This window comes from Protopterus annectens, chromosome 5.part0, assembly GCF_019279795.1.
Source record: "Protopterus annectens isolate FY-2018-M chromosome 5.part0, PAN1.0, whole genome shotgun sequence".
In the NCBI taxonomy this organism is placed as follows: Eukaryota; Metazoa; Chordata; order Ceratodontiformes; family Protopteridae; genus Protopterus; species Protopterus annectens.
Window position 1 is genome coordinate 1,203,473,080 of NC_056735.1, and position 15,296 is coordinate 1,203,488,375.

At 44.8% G+C, this 15,296-nt stretch overlaps 1 protein-coding gene across 2 annotated transcripts in view; it reads right to left on the reverse strand.

Moving 5' to 3' along the window:
- Positions 1–15,296, reverse strand: part of LOC122801604 (baculoviral IAP repeat-containing protein 2-like) — a 710,023-nt gene that overhangs the window by 374,544 nt on the left and 320,183 nt on the right. The gene's annotated exons all lie outside the window — the stretch shown is intronic.

The following is a 15,296-nucleotide window of genomic DNA, read 5'->3' on the forward strand; positions in this document are numbered from 1 at the left end:
GAGGAATTTAAATAGAATTAGGACCGGCTATAAGGACCTGCAAGACTGTAGTGGCAAAACCACCTCTGGATTTAGAGAAAATTGGCAAATGATAATGCTTGGTGAAAGTATGTACAGAACTGCAGGTAGCAGCTTCTAGGATGTCCCTTGTAGGGACGCCCCTGAGAAAGGCTGTAGAGGTAGATGCAGCCCTGGTTGAATGGGGTCTGATGCCCTGTGGGATAGGTTTTCCATGGTGTTTATAGCAGAAATGAATACAGTGGCCTATCCATTTTGAAATAGTTTGCTTTGAAATAGTTTTCCCCTCTGTGCCTGCAGCAAATGCCACCAGCAGTTCTTCAGATTTCCTTTGAGGTTTATTCCTGTCCAAGTAGAATCTAAGCTGTATGTGCACATCTAAGGAGTGCAATATCTGTCCCCCTTTGTTCTGTGTGTTAGGAAAGAAGGTAGGCAAATGAATGGACTTGCTTAAGAGCCACAATGGATACCACCTTGGGCATGAAGGAGGGATTGGTTCTGAGGGACACCCGGTCTGCATGAAAGATGATGAAAGGCTCCACTGCCATAAGGGCCTGCAACTCAGATACCCTTCTTGCAGAAGTGATTGCTAAAAGGAAAGCTATTTTCCAGGAAAGAAATTTTGAATCCGCAGTAGCAGCTGGCTCAAAAGGAGGAAGAGTGAGTTTCTCCAAGATAAAGTTAAGGTCCCAGGCTGGATTTGGAGCTCTCCTTGGTGGTCTTAAATTTTTGGCCCCCCTGAGGAACTGCTTGAGCAGTGGGTGAGAGTAGAGGGGAGGCTCGGTGCTATAATGAGCTGAAATGGCTGAGGCATGAATTTTGATGGAGGAAAAGGACAAGCCCTTATGAAGCATCTCAGTTAAATATTGTAGAATCTGAGGTAAATTGGGCACTGCTGCACTCATCCCTTGAGATTGGTTCCAGGTACAAAATCTTTTCCATTTTGCAGCATAAGATTTTCTAGTACTAGGTCTCCTAGCCTCTAAAATGATATCCATCACTGATTTACTGAGGGGTAGCAAAGGAGAGATTAGGTAATTAGCTAGGCTGCTAGGTTCAGGGTTTGCAGCTGAGGGTGCATAATCTGGTCTTCCTGCTGAGACAACAGGGAAGGAGTCTGAGGCAGGTACCATGAGGCCAAGCGTGACACACTGCGCAGGAGAAGGTACCAGTGCAGGCGTGGCCAGTCTGATGCAATTAAAATCGTGTCCTTGGCTTGTCCTGTTTGATCTTTAGTAGCACCTTGGAGAGCAGAGGCAGAGGAGGAAAGGCATAAACTGATAGTTTTTTCCAGCTGAAGGATAGAGCACACACTTTCCAAACTAGTTTGTGGGGAATCCTTGTGCAAAATTTGTCCAACTGACGGTTCTGGGGGGAGGCAAACAGGTCAATATCTGGGCTCCCCCATTTGCTTGTGAACATGTTGAAAATCCTTTGTTCCAGTTTCCACTCATGGGTTCATGAGGTTTCTGCTTAGTCCATCTGCCAGTGTATTTAGTTTTCCTGGCAGGAACTGAGCTTGTAGAATCACTTGGTAGCTCAAGGCTGTGTTCCACAATGCCATGGCTAGTCTGCAGAGGGGGTAAGAGTGTGTACCCCCCTGCTTGTTTATGTACCACATGACCGTGGTGTTGCCTGTTTTTACCATTAGTTGTCCTGGAAGAATGTGGTCTTTGAAGGCTGTCAGAGCATGCTGTACAGCTAACATTTCCTTTTGATTTATGTGTAGGTGCATTTGACTTGGGTTCCATTTGCCCTGAATGCACTTCCCTACCAGGTGAGCCCCCCATGCATAGTCTGATGGGTCTGTTGTTAAGGTTTGGGCGGCAGGGGGTAGTGTGAATGGTAGTCCCTTGTTTTTGTGGCAGGCCTCTGCCCACCAAAGGAACTCTAGGCAAGGTATGATAGGAATCATAGCTTCTAGATCCTGAGAATGTTGACACCATAGGCTTTACCATTGCAGTTTCCTCATACGCAGCCTTGTGTATGGAATTAGAAGAATACAGGAGGCCATAAACCCAAAGACTTGCAGTATTTTGCCTTGCAGATAACTGGGTTTTTGTGGTCACTTGTTTGAAGTAGGTTGTCAAATGAGTCCATTTCTCTGGGGTGAGGAAAGCCATCTGGGAAGTTGTATTCACGCTTGCTCCCAGGAATATAATTTGTTGACAAGGTACCAGGTTTGATTTCTTTTTATTTATGGTGTACCCCAGACAAGTCAGTACCCTTTGAACAAAGGCCAGATGATTCAAAAGTATGTCCTGACTTTCTGCCTGAAGTAGACAATCGTCCAGGTATGGCTATATTTGAATATTTCTTTGCCTGCAGAATACAATGACTGGAGCTAGGCACTTTGTGAATACCCTGGGTGCAGTAGATGAACCAAAGGGCAGTGCAGAGAAGTGATAGTGCATGTAGCCTGCTTTGAAGCGTAGGCATCTTCTGCAAGACTCCCTGATAGGGCTGTGCAGGTATGCTTCTATTAAGTCTAGTGTTGCCAACCATGCATCTTTGCCTAGCATAGGAAGCAGCTGGTGAAAAGTCAGCATCTTGTATTTTGGAATCACCAGAAAGGTATGTAGAATAGAAAGGTCCAGGATAGGATACCATGAATTGCCTTTTCTGGGTACCAGAAAAAGTCTAGAATAGAAACCTTGTCCTTTTTCCTCTTCCGGTACCATCTGAATAGCCCCCATGCTTAAGAGAGAGAGTACTTGAGTTTGGGCCTCTGCCCACCGTTTTGGGTAGATTTGGCCACCCGCTTGGTGTTGGTAAAGTGTGGAAGTGAAATCTGTATCCTTGGGACACTATATTTAATTTGTCCTGGGTAATGAGTTCCCTGTTTTTGGCCTGCAGACCAATCTTTCCGCCTAAAGGAACATTCAGTTGGGAAGTCCTTGGAAGTTTTAAAAGCAAGTCATTGAGACAGTTTTCCATGGGGGGGGGGGGTCTTACTACTCCCTGATTTGGGTGCAGAAACCCCCCACTGCTTAGTCTTGTGCGTCCCCTGGGACTGAAACCTGGGGTTTCTGCTGTGTCTGGGTTTGGCTTGAAAAGACCTGGAAGGGGCTGGAAAGGACCAATTCATAGAGGACCACTGCCTACTAAATCTAGGAGGCTGAACTTGTAAGAAATCTTTAACAGTTTGCATAGATTTAGCTTTATCTTCCTTCTTTTTAAGAACTTCCTCAGCCTTGTTGCCAAACAGGCGGTCCTGATTTAAGGGAGCATCCAACAATTTAGCTTTAACATGATCAGGCAAAGATTGCTCCTTAAGCAAAGCATGCCTTCTGAGCAGAAACCCAGTAACAGAAGGCCTGCAAGAGGCCTCTAATTAATCAAATTCACATTGCAAAGTATGTTTTCCAACCTGTTCAGCAGAATGCATTAAATCCTGTAATCCTTTATTCTCCACACATTCAAGAATCAACATCATTTTCTGTTTAAGCAATCCAGTAACATGTTGCGGATACTTTAACATATGAAACTGGCAGTTTAAAACCCTAATGGCCAAGGTTGCATAAGTGTAAACCTTCTTACCCCATCTATCCAGCGCCCTGGAGTCTCAATCAGAAGGGGTAGGATTTTTAGCAGTAGAAACCTTAATGCCCTTGGGTCCGTGTGAAATAGTCTCTGGATCCGCAGTAGGATTTTTCAAAAGGAACTTGTGTGAATCAGGAACCCTGTAACATCTGTCAGGTTTTCTGGGAGCAGGAGGCAAAGAATCATGAGCCAAACTAGATTCCGAAAAAGCATCATCAACAACATCTAGTACAAGAGGAATAGCTAAAGGCCTATGCTGAAGCAGGGGTAAGAAATTCCTAAGCCTCTTTTCTGAATCAGAAAAATCCTGGCTTTTCCAGTGGAAATGCTCCCTTAGAGTATGTAAGGTTTCAACAAAAGAAAAATCCTGTGGAGGGGAAGGAGAGGGAAGAGAGTCCTCTGCATCACAATCCTCATAAGTAGATAAAGACAAATCCAGATCATCAGAAGAATCAGAAACCTAGTCAGAAGATTCATAAACAACTTCAGTTCTAGGTCTCTTAGAAGGGGAAGATTGGCTTCCCCTGATTAGAGGTACAAGATCTTCAGCCATTCTTATAATTTGTTTTTCAGGCACAGAGGCCTAAGCATGCGGCCTGGGCATCGGTATTTTAGGCATGGTTCGAGATTTAGGCCTAAATGAAGAAGGAGGCATCTGTTTAATATGCAAGTCCTTAGGCCTGAATACACCCTCAGAAGCCGGTGCCTGCACAGTGGCTCCGGACCCATCCAATGTATAGACATCCGCAGGTTCCATAGTTGAAGCATCTTGCGGCATACCGAACTCCGAAGGGGTCTCAGTAGAGGCCTGCAAATCAGAAGTAGTGGGTATCAGGGGCTGTGAAAGCATCTCACTGAGTACCGGTGAACTGGCAACTGGCTTAGAAGCGTCATCGGCAGTTTTGGACCTCGGCGGCCTTTCTCTGTCTCTGTCTTTATCTCTGCGTTTTTTCGAAATCCCGGTAGTCGGATGGCTAACTGACATTTCTGGATAATTAAACCGTGAACCAAAATATTTAGTGGCAAAAATATACAGACGACGGATAGTGCACTGATTAAATAAAGCACAAAACTGACAGCAAGGTACGTCGTGGTCAGGGCCTAGGCAAGGAATATAGTACGAATGAAAATCTTTATGAGGTATTTGCTTTCCACAAGTAATGCAACTATTAACTTCTACTGACATCAGTAAGGAGCAAGAAAAAGTTTCCCCAATGGGGTACTTAGCTTTAGTTGAAGACTTTGGTTCTGAAACTCGAAAACGAAAATTTCAGGAGTCTGCCGACCGGCACTTGTGAACTGCTTCTGCTTCGGGCACCGCATGGCAAGAAAGACTGACGTTATGGCGTTGACTGCATATTTTATACCCCCGATGACCTGACGTCATGGAAGAAGGGACAGCAACCGACACAGGATCCAAGACTGTTAATCAGACCGACTGAGGGCTACTGCAAGCAGATAACCCAAATGTAATGACTGCAACAGTGAAACACGAAGAACATCCAGGACTGCAACAGTGAATACACTCAAACATCTACATTTATGGTAAGTGTACACAAAGTACAGTTATGTACCTACCACAAATGTAGATGTTCGAGTGTTCACACTGCTGCACTCATTACACTTGGGTTATCCTGCCATCAGGCGGTCCCGCAGTCAGCCTGAGTTCCAAAGTCTTGGTCCAGCATCAGTTGCTGGAGCTTCTTCCCTGACCTCAGTGCGCCAGGGGTATATAAGATGCATCAGACGCCATTTTCTTCAGTTTTTCTTGCCCCAGATGTCAAGTGCACCCAAGTAGGTAGGCAATACATACTGCTAATCAAAAATATACAGTAAAAACAATACCTTCAGTTACCAGCAAATACACCCCAAAGGTTGTATAGGATAGAAAGGTATAGATAAGTCCAGCTAGTTCAGAGGGGATGGAGGGAGGGTAACCTGGACTGCAGCAGTGTGAACACTCGAACATCTACATTTATGGTAGGTACAAAACTGTACTATGTTCATCGTGTTACACTGCTGCAGTCATTACACTTGGGTAGAATCCCAAAGCTGAGGTTGGGTGGCTGGTCTATAAAGAGTTAGGATTGGCTATGAGGCCCTGCAGAACTGCAGTGGCAAATCCTGCTCTGGATTTAGAGTAAAGAGGCAGGTGGTAATGCTTGGTAAAGGTGTGCACTGAACTCCAAGTTGCAGCCTCCAAAAATTCCCTTGGTAGGTACTCCTCTAAGAAAGGCTGTTGAAGTGACTGTTGTCCTGGTGGAATGTGGTCTAATGTTATTTGGGGCTGATTTTCCATGCTGTGTGTAGCAGTACCGAATACAGTGTCCTATCCAATTGGATATAGTCTGCTTTGAGATAGCCTTGCCCTGTGATCATGCAGCATATGCTACAAACAGTTGTTCAGTTTTCCTGAAAGCCTTTGTTTTGTCCTAGTAGAAGCGTAGCTGCCTGTGTATGTCCAAAGAATGCAGAAGTTTCTCCCTTTATTCTGGGGGTTTGGATAAAAAGTTGGCAAATGGATGGTTTGGTTGAGCGTCACACTAGATACCACCTTTGGCATAAAGGTAGGATTTGTCCTTAAAGATACCCTGCCCTGATGAAAAATTATAAAAGGTTGCACTGCCATTAAAGCCTGTAGCTCTGAGACGCTTCGTGCTGAAGTTACTGCCAGGAGCAGAGCTGTTTTCCATGATAAAAATTTTAGATCGGCTGTATTGGCTGGCTCAAAAGGTGGCAGGGTCAGTTTTTCCAAAACGAAATTGAGGTCCCAAGTTGGTGTTGGTGCTCTCCGGGGTGGTCTTATGTTTTTAGCCCCTCTGAGGTACTGCTTTAGCAAGCGACGAGAGAATAAAGGAGGATCCGTGTTGTAATGTGCTGAAATGGCAGAGGCGTGAATCTTAATTGATGAGAAGGATAAGCCTCTGTCCAGCAGCTCAGTTAAGTATTGTAAAATCTGAGGAATGTTTGGAACAAGAGGGTCAAGGCTTTGAGCCTGGTTCCAGGCACAGAATCTCTTCCATTTTTCTGAGTAAGCTTTCCTGGTGCTAGGCCTCCTGGCCTCCAAAATGACATCCATAACAGCTTTAGAGAGAAATGTTGTCTGTTTGACTAAAATATCTGCCATGCAGCCAAGTTTACTGTTTTGAGCTGACCGTGCAGGATCAGAATGTTTTGCTGAGTCAGTAGTTGTGGAATTTGTGGCAAAATCCATGGTGGGCCTTGAGCCAACTTCCTTAAGATAGGGTACCAGTGCTGGCATGGCCAGTCTGGAGCAATCAGGATCATCTCTGTTTTTTCTTGTCTGGCTTTTAGGAGTACCTTTGAAAGGAGAGGCAGTGGCGGAAAGGCATAAACTTTTAGTTTTTTCCGGCTGAACAGAAGGGCATCCACTTTCCATGCTTGTTTGTGATAAGTCCTTGTGCAGAATTTTTGTAGTTGGCAATTCAGTGGGGAGGCAAAAAGATCTATGTCTGGGCATCCACACTTTTGTGTTACCATGCTGAAGATTTGTGGATTCAATTTCCATTCATGAGGGTCCATGATATTTCTGCTTAGGTCGTCTGCCAGAGTATTTTTTCTTTCCTGGCAGGAATTGTGCTTGCAGGTGAACTTGATACGTTAGAGCTGTGTTCCACAAGGTCATGGCTTGCCCGCATAGGGGATAAGAATGAGTGCCCCCTTGCTTGTTTATGTACCACATTATTGTGGTGCTGTCTGTCTTTAGTAATAATTGTCCTGGATGTAGAAGGCCCTTGAAAGCTGTTAGGGCATTTTGAACAGCCAACATCTCTTTTTGATTGATGTGAAGATGCATCTGGGTCTGTGGTCCACTTGCCCTGAATGCATTTTCCTGCCATGTGCGCTCCCCAGGTGTAATCCGAAGCATCTGTTGTTAGAGTTTACCTGGCTGTGGGTTGGGTAAAAGGCTGACCCTTGTTTAGGTGACATGCCTGTGGCCACCATCAAAACTCCTGTTGTAGGCAGGGAATCATTGGTATTACTGCTTCTAAACTGTGAGAGTGTTGAGTCCAAACACTTTTCAGGTACCATTGCAATTTCCTCATATGCAGTCTGGCATATGGTATTAGTAGTATGCAGGATGCCACAAATCCCAGGGCCTGCAGAATTTTTCTTGCAAGGAGATGGGACTTTCTTGCCAGCAATTGAAAATATTGAGTTAGTTGAACTTGTTTGTCTGGCGTGAGGTAAACCATCTGGGCCGTTGTATTTAAGCTGGCACCCAGAAATATAATCTGTTGCGAGGGTACTAGTTTTGACTTCTTTTCGTTTACTGTGTACCCTACAGAAATTAGCAATCTTTTTACAAACGCCAGATGCTGTAGAAGAATGTCCTTTGTCTCTGCTTGAATGAGGCAGTCGTCCAGGTATGGATATATTTGAATTCCTTTTTGTCTGCAAAATGCAATTACTGGTGCCAGGCACTTTGTGAAGACCCTGGGCACAGTAGATAAGCCAAAGGGCAGTGCAGAGAATTGGTAGTGCGTTGTACCAGCTTTGAATCTGAGGTATCTTCTGCAATTTTGTCTGATAGGGACATGCAGGTATGCCTCCTTGAGGTCCAGAGTAACAAGCCAAGCCTTCTTGCCCAGCATGGGCAGAAACTGCTGTAATGTCAACATTTTGAATTTCGGAATATCCAGGTAAGTATTCAGAATTGAAAGACCTAGTATGGGCCTCCAGGCTTTGTCCTTTCTGGGGACCAGGAAGAGTCTTGAGTACAATCCTTGTCCTTGTTCCTGTTGTGGTACTTTTTGAATAGCTCTCATGTCCATGAGGGCTGAAATTTGTTTTTGTGCCTCTGCCCATTGATTTTGTAGCAGTTCTGGCATTCCTTTTAACCTTGGTAAAGTATGAAAGTGGAATCTGTAACCTTGAGACACAATATTCAGGACCTATTTGTCGAGTGATTGTTTGCCAGTTTTGAGAAAAAAGTGCTAGTTTTCCCCCTAAGGGGGCTTCCAGAAGGGACGTGCTTAGCGTACGAAGAGGAAAGTCATTGTGACTGTTGCCTGTAAGGTTGAGACTTGTCCTCACCATCTTTTGGGGTTGAGGTGACCCACTGTCGTCGTCTGTTTGAGCCTTGGGGTTGAGATCTGCCTCTTGGGCATCTGTATCTGCCTCTCTGTGGCCTGTCTGACACTGGAAAGGACCAATTCTTTGTTGGCCAATTTCTGCTAAACCGATGTGGCTGTACCTGTAAGAAATCCTTGACTGTCTGCATAGATTTAGCTTTATCCTCCATTTTCTTTAACACCTCTTCGGACTTAACACCAAACAAAGTATCATGCTGTAAAGGAGCATCCAATAATTTTGCCTTAACATGATCAGGTAAACTTTGTTCTTTTAACCAAGCATGTCTTCGAATCACAGAACCTGTAACTGCGGCTCTACAAGAGGCCTCTAAAGAATCAAAACCACATTGCAGTGTATGTTTTCCCACCTGTTCAACTGCATGCAATAAATCCTGCATTTCTTTACAATCAGGAGCTTCTGAGTTTGCAAGCACTTTCTGTTTTAACTGAGCCATTAAATATCGTTGGTACTTAAGCATGTGAAACTGGCAATTTAAAGCTCCTACTGCTAAAGTTGCAGAAGTGTATACTTTCTTCCCCCATCTATCCAAAGCTCTGGAATCTCTGTCAGAGGATACTGGATTTTTTGCAATGGAAGCCTTAACCCCTTTTGGACCCTGGGAAATAGTTTCTGGATCAGTAGAAGGGTTTTTGTAAAGAAACTTGTGAGAGTCAGGGACTCTATAATACCTATCTGGCTTGGCTGGAGCAGGGGGCAAAGACTCAGGAGATGAACTGGATTCAGAGAACACATCATCCACAATATCTAGCACAGGCGGAATAGCCAGGGGCCTGTGTTGAGGCAATAAGAGGGAATCCCTGAGCCTTTTCTTGGATTCTGAATAATCCTGGCTTTCCCAATGGAAATGCTCCCTCATGGTATGTAAAGTTTCCCCAAAAGAATAATCCTCAGGAGGAGAGGCTGAAGCAATAGAGTCTTCAGCATCAGAATCCTCATGGAGGGGGGGGGGGGAGACAGTATCCCTGGTCTGAAGAGGAATCAGAGGAAATGGAAACCTGATCAGAGGAGTCATAGTCTGTATCCTGCCTAGGCCTTTTCTCAGGAGGGGGATGGGAACCCCTGATTAGAGTTAATGAGGTCTTAGGCCATTTTAAGCATCTGTTTCTTAGGCATGGAGGACTGTCCAGGAGAATGCTGTACTTGTTTCTTTGTCTTTAGTGGTACCTTTGTCTTGGCTGTTGTTTTAATGGTAAGTTGTGAAGGTCTGAAAACACCCTCGGAAGCCGATGCTTGCTCAGCGGCTCCGGACCCATCTGAGGGATTAGTTTCCGTAGGCCCAATACCTTGAGTTTCCAGAGGCCTAGATGTCTCCACGTGGGAGTCGGCAGCGGCCTGTGGCTCTGAGGTAGCAGGCGTCAGGGGCTGCGAAAGCGCCTCAGTGAGATCCAACGACTGGCCTAGAAGAGGTTTCGTCGGTTTTGGACCTCGGATGCCTGTCTTTATCCTTGTCTTTGCGTTTTTTTCGGTATTGAGGTCGTCGGCTGATCTGACGGAATCGTATAACTGAACCTTCGGCCAAAGTAGTGCAAAGCAAAATCAAAATGTCTTTTTATAGTGCGTTTGTTAAATCTAGCACAAAACCGACAACTAGTGACATCGTGATCAGGGCCTAGGCATGGAATACAGTAAGAGTGGAAGTCCTTATGAGGTATTTGCTTCCCACAAGAAATACAATTATTAACTTTTTCTGACATCGGTCTGAGGCAAGAAAAAAGTTTCCCCAATGGGGTACTTAGCTTTATTGAAGACTTCGCATCTGAAATTCGACTTCGAAAATCTCAGTAGTCGGCCGACCGGCACTTGCGAACTGCTTCTGCTTTGGGCACCGTGCGGCAAGAAAGACTGAAGAAAATGGCGTTGGATGCATCTTATATACCCCTGGCGCACTGACGTCAGGGAAGAAGCGACAGCAACCGATGCCGGACCAAGACTTTGGAACTCAGGCCAACTGCGGGACCGCCTGACGGCAGGATAACCCAAGTGTAATGACTGCAGCAGTGTAACACGACGAACATCTGTACTATATTCTTTGTGTTTCACTATTGCAGTCATCACATTTGGGTAGATTCTCAAAGCGAAGGATGGGAGGAAGAATTTAGATAGCATTAGGACCAGCTATAAGGCCCTGCAAGACTGCAGTGGCAAAGCCAGCTCTGGATTTAGAGAAAATTGGCAAATGGTAATGCTTTGTGAAGGTATGTACAGAACTTCAGGTAGAAGCTTCTAGGATGTCTCTGGTAGGGACACCCCTGAGAAAGGCTGTAGAGGTAGATGCAGCCCTGGTTGAATGGGGTCTAATCCCCTGTGGGATAAGTTTTCCATGGTGCTTACAGCAGAAATGAATGCAATGGCCTATTCATTTAGAAATGGTTTGTTTTGAAATAGCCTTCCCCTCTGCCCCTGCAGCAAATGCCACCAGCAGTTGATCAGGTTTCCTTTGAGGTTTAGTCCTGTCCAAGTAAAATCTAAGTTGTCTGTGCACATCTAAGGAGTGCAGTATCCATTCCCCTTTATTCTGTGGATTAGAAAAGAAGGTTGGCAAATGAATGGATTGATTAAGAGTCACACTGGATACCACCTTGAGCATGAAGGAGGGATTGGTCCTGAGGGACACACTGTCCACATGAAAAATGAGGAAAGGCTCCACTGCCATAAGGGCCTGTAATTCAGATAAGCTTCTTGCTGAAGTGATTGCAAAAAGGAAAGCTGTTTTCCAAGAAAGGAATTTTAACTCTGCACTTGCAGCTGGCTCAAAAGGAGGCAGAGTGAGTTTTATCAATAAAAAGTTAAGGTCCAAGGCTGTAGTTGGGGCTCTTCTGGGTGGTCTTAAGTTTTTGGCCCCACTGAGAAACTGCTTGAGCAGTGGGTGAGAAAAGAGGGGTGGTTCTGTGTTGTAATGAGCTGAAATAGCTGAGGCGTGAATTTTGATGGAGGAAAAGGAAAGGCCCTTGTGAAGCATTTCAATTAAGTATTGAAGAATCCGAGGTTAATTTGGTGCTGTTGTGGCCATCCCTTGAGTTTGGTTCCTGGCACAGAATCTTTTCCATTTTTCAGCATAAGATTTTCTAGTATTAGGCCTTCTTGCCTCCAAAATGACATCCAACACTTGTTTACTGAGGGATGGTAATGGGGACATTAGGTAATTAGCCAGGCTGCCAGGATCAGGGTTTGAAGCTGGGGGTGCAGAACCTTGTTCCCCTGCTGTGACAGCAGGGTAGGGGTCTGAAGCAGGTTTCATGGGGCTAGCTGCGACACACTGCGCAAGAGGGGGTACCCAGTGTTGGCGTGGCCAGTCTGGTGCAATCAGTATCATCCTTGGTTTGCCCTGTTTGAGCTTTAGTAGTACTTTGGAGAGGAGTGGCAGAGGAGGAAAGGCATAAACTGATAGATTTTTCCAGCTGAAGGACAGAGCATCCACTTTCCAAGCTTGTTTGTGGGGAGTCCTTGTGCAGAATTTGTCCAATTGGTAGTTCTGGGGGGAGGCAAACAGGTCTATATCTGGGCTCCTCCATTTGTTTATCAACATGTTGATAGTCATCAGTCACCAGCCATAAGCTGGTTTAATGCCTACCTCTCTGGCAGGCAACAAGCTGTCCAATGGCAAAACAGGCTATCGGACCTACTTCCAAACACCATTGGTGTTCCTCAGGGCTCTATACTCGGTCCTCTTCTTTTCTCCGTCTTTATAAATGATCTTCACTCAGTCATCCCCAAAAATACCTGCATTCAATATGCAGATGACTCCACCTTAATCTGTTCTGACGCCTCCCTCCTGAAACTTCAAGTAATGACCCAAAACTGTTTTACTTTAGTTGAAAAATGGTTCTCTGAACTGAAACTAATACTTAATCCAACGAAAACCAAATTATTACTATTTTCCCCTCTGCAAATACTCCCCTTGGTAAAGAACCTCCAAATGCTGACAACACGTTCCATGTGGTATCCACAAATGGAACCATCATAGAGCCTGTCTCTCATACCAAACTACTAGGTGTGACTATTGATCACAAGCTGAAATTTGATAATCACATTAACCTAACCATCAAGTCCTTAAACAAGAAACTCGGCTCAATGTATAGAATTAAGAATTTCTTAACCCCTTTTACCAAACTAACCATTGCTGACTCATCTCCTCTCCACCCTCCTTTACGCCTCCCCAGTACTTTCGTTCCTCAATAAGCGTGAGCTCAACAAGCTATCTGTTGCCTACAATCACATAGCCAGATTTGTAACAGGAACACCATATCGTACTCACCATTGCCTCAACCTAAAGACACTCGGTTGGTTAGAACTGCCCAATCTTCTCAAACTCAACCAGCTCACTGAAGCTTTTAAAATAATTACCCAACCGGATCGAACCCCCCCACTGAGTAAAATACTGACCCCCTACTCCAACCTAAAATCCCTCCGGTCGGCAAACTGTGTCCAGGTACTAACCATTAAATCTAATAACTCAGGTGGTGATGCTCTCTATACCAACTCCATCGGAAAGCTCTGGAATTCCCTACCAACTAACCTAAGACTCATGACCTCGATTAATCAATTCAAAAATCACCTCAAAGAATTCCTCAAGTCTCACTGGTCATGTCCATGTCCTAATCCAGACTAATCTCAAACGTCTCATTCCACCTGCGTCTCTTCCCTATCCCAGAGTTCACTAACTTAACCCCTCGGCCCACAATTTAATCTATGTTCAAGATTATCTAGACAATTCTGTGATGTTATTTAACCAATATGTAAGTGCATTGTTTTCCTTATCTATCTGTCTCTATGTTATGCTACTTACTTTTCACATGTAAATGTATTGTGTTTTTTTCTTTTTGTTTGGAGCTTTTCTCCCCGGGCCTCTACTGAAAATGGATATGTATCCAGCTAGACTAGCCCGGTCAACAAATGTAAAGTAAAATAAAATAAAATAAAATAAAATAAATAGTCTTTGGTTCCAGTTTCCACTTGTGTGGGTCCATTAGATTTCTGCTTAGTTCGTCTGCCAGTGTATTTAGTTTTCCTGGCAGGAATTGAGCCTGTAGATGCACTTGGTAGCTCAAGGCTGTGTTCCACAGAGCCATGGCTAGTCTGCAGAGGGGGTAGGAATGGGTACCCCCCTGCTTGTTTATGTACCACATAACAGTGGTGTTGCCCGTCTTTACCATTAATTGTCCTGGAAGAATGTGGTCCTTGAAGGCTGTCAGAGCATTCTGTACAGCTAACATTTCATTTAGACTGATATGCAGGCGCATTTGAATTGGGTTCCATTCGCCTGAATTGCACTTCCCTGCCAGGTGAGCCCCCATGCATAGTCTGTTGTTAGAGTTTGGGCGGCAGGGGGTAAAGTGAATGGTAGTCCCTTGTTTTGGTGGCAGGCCTCTGCCCATCAAAGGAATTCTAACCATAGGCAAGGGATGACAGGAATCATTGCTTCTAGATCCTGAGAATGTTGACACCACAGGCTTTTTAAATACCACTGTAGTTTCCTCATATGCAGTCATGCATATGGAATTAGAAGAATGCACGAGGCCATGAACCCCAAGGCTTGCAGTATTTGCCTTGCAGACAGCAGGGTTTTGTGGCCACTAGTTTGAAGTAAGTTGTCAAATGAATTTGTTTCTCTGGCATGAGGAAAGCCATCTGGGAAGTTGTGTTCAAGCTTGCTCCCAGGAATATAATTTGTTGACAGGGCACCAGCTGTGATTTCTTTTTGTTTATGGTGTACCCCAGGCAAGGTAGCACCTTTTGTACAAATGCCAGATGATTCAAAAGTATGTCCTGGCTTTCTGCCTGAATTAGACAATCGTCCAGGTATGGGTATATTTGAATATTTCTTTGCCTGCAAAATGCAATGACTGGATATAGGCACTTTGTGAATATCCTGGGCGCAGTAGATAAGCAAAAGGGCAGTGCAGAGAACTGATAGTGCATGTAGCCTGCTTTGAAGCATAAGTATCTTCTGCAATATTCCCTGATTGTGATGTGCAGGTAGGCTTCCTTTAAATCAAGTGTTGCCAACCAGGCATCTTTGCCTATCATGGGAAGCAACTGGTGAAGAGTTAGCATCTTGAATTTTGGAATCACCAAAAAGGTGTTTAGGATAGAAAGGTCCAGGAAAGGGCGCCGTGAGTTGCCTTTTCTGGGTACCAGAAAAAGTCTTGAGTAGAAACCTTGTCCCTTTTCCTCTTCTGGTACAGTCTGAATAGCCTCTAATTTTAAGAGAGAGAGTACTTGCTTTTGAGCCTCTGCCCACTGATCTGGGGATAGATCTGGCCAACCGTTTGGGGTTGGTAACGTGTGGAAGTGAAATCTGTATCCTTGGGAAACTATGTTTGAAACCCATTTGTCCTGGGTAATGAGTTCTCAGTTGTTTACTTGTAGAGCAATCTTTCCCCCTAAAGGAGCAGTCAGTTGAGAATTGCTTGGAAGTTTTAAAGTTAAGTCATTGAGACAGTTTACTACAGGGGGGAGTCTTACTTACTCCCTGATTTGGAAGTGGGATCCCCTCACTGCTTAGTCCCATGTGTACCCTGGGACTGAGGCCTGGTTGTTCTGCTGGTTCTGTGTTTGAACTGAGAAGGCCTGGAAGAGGCAGGAAAGAACCAATTTTTTGGGGGCCAATGCCTACT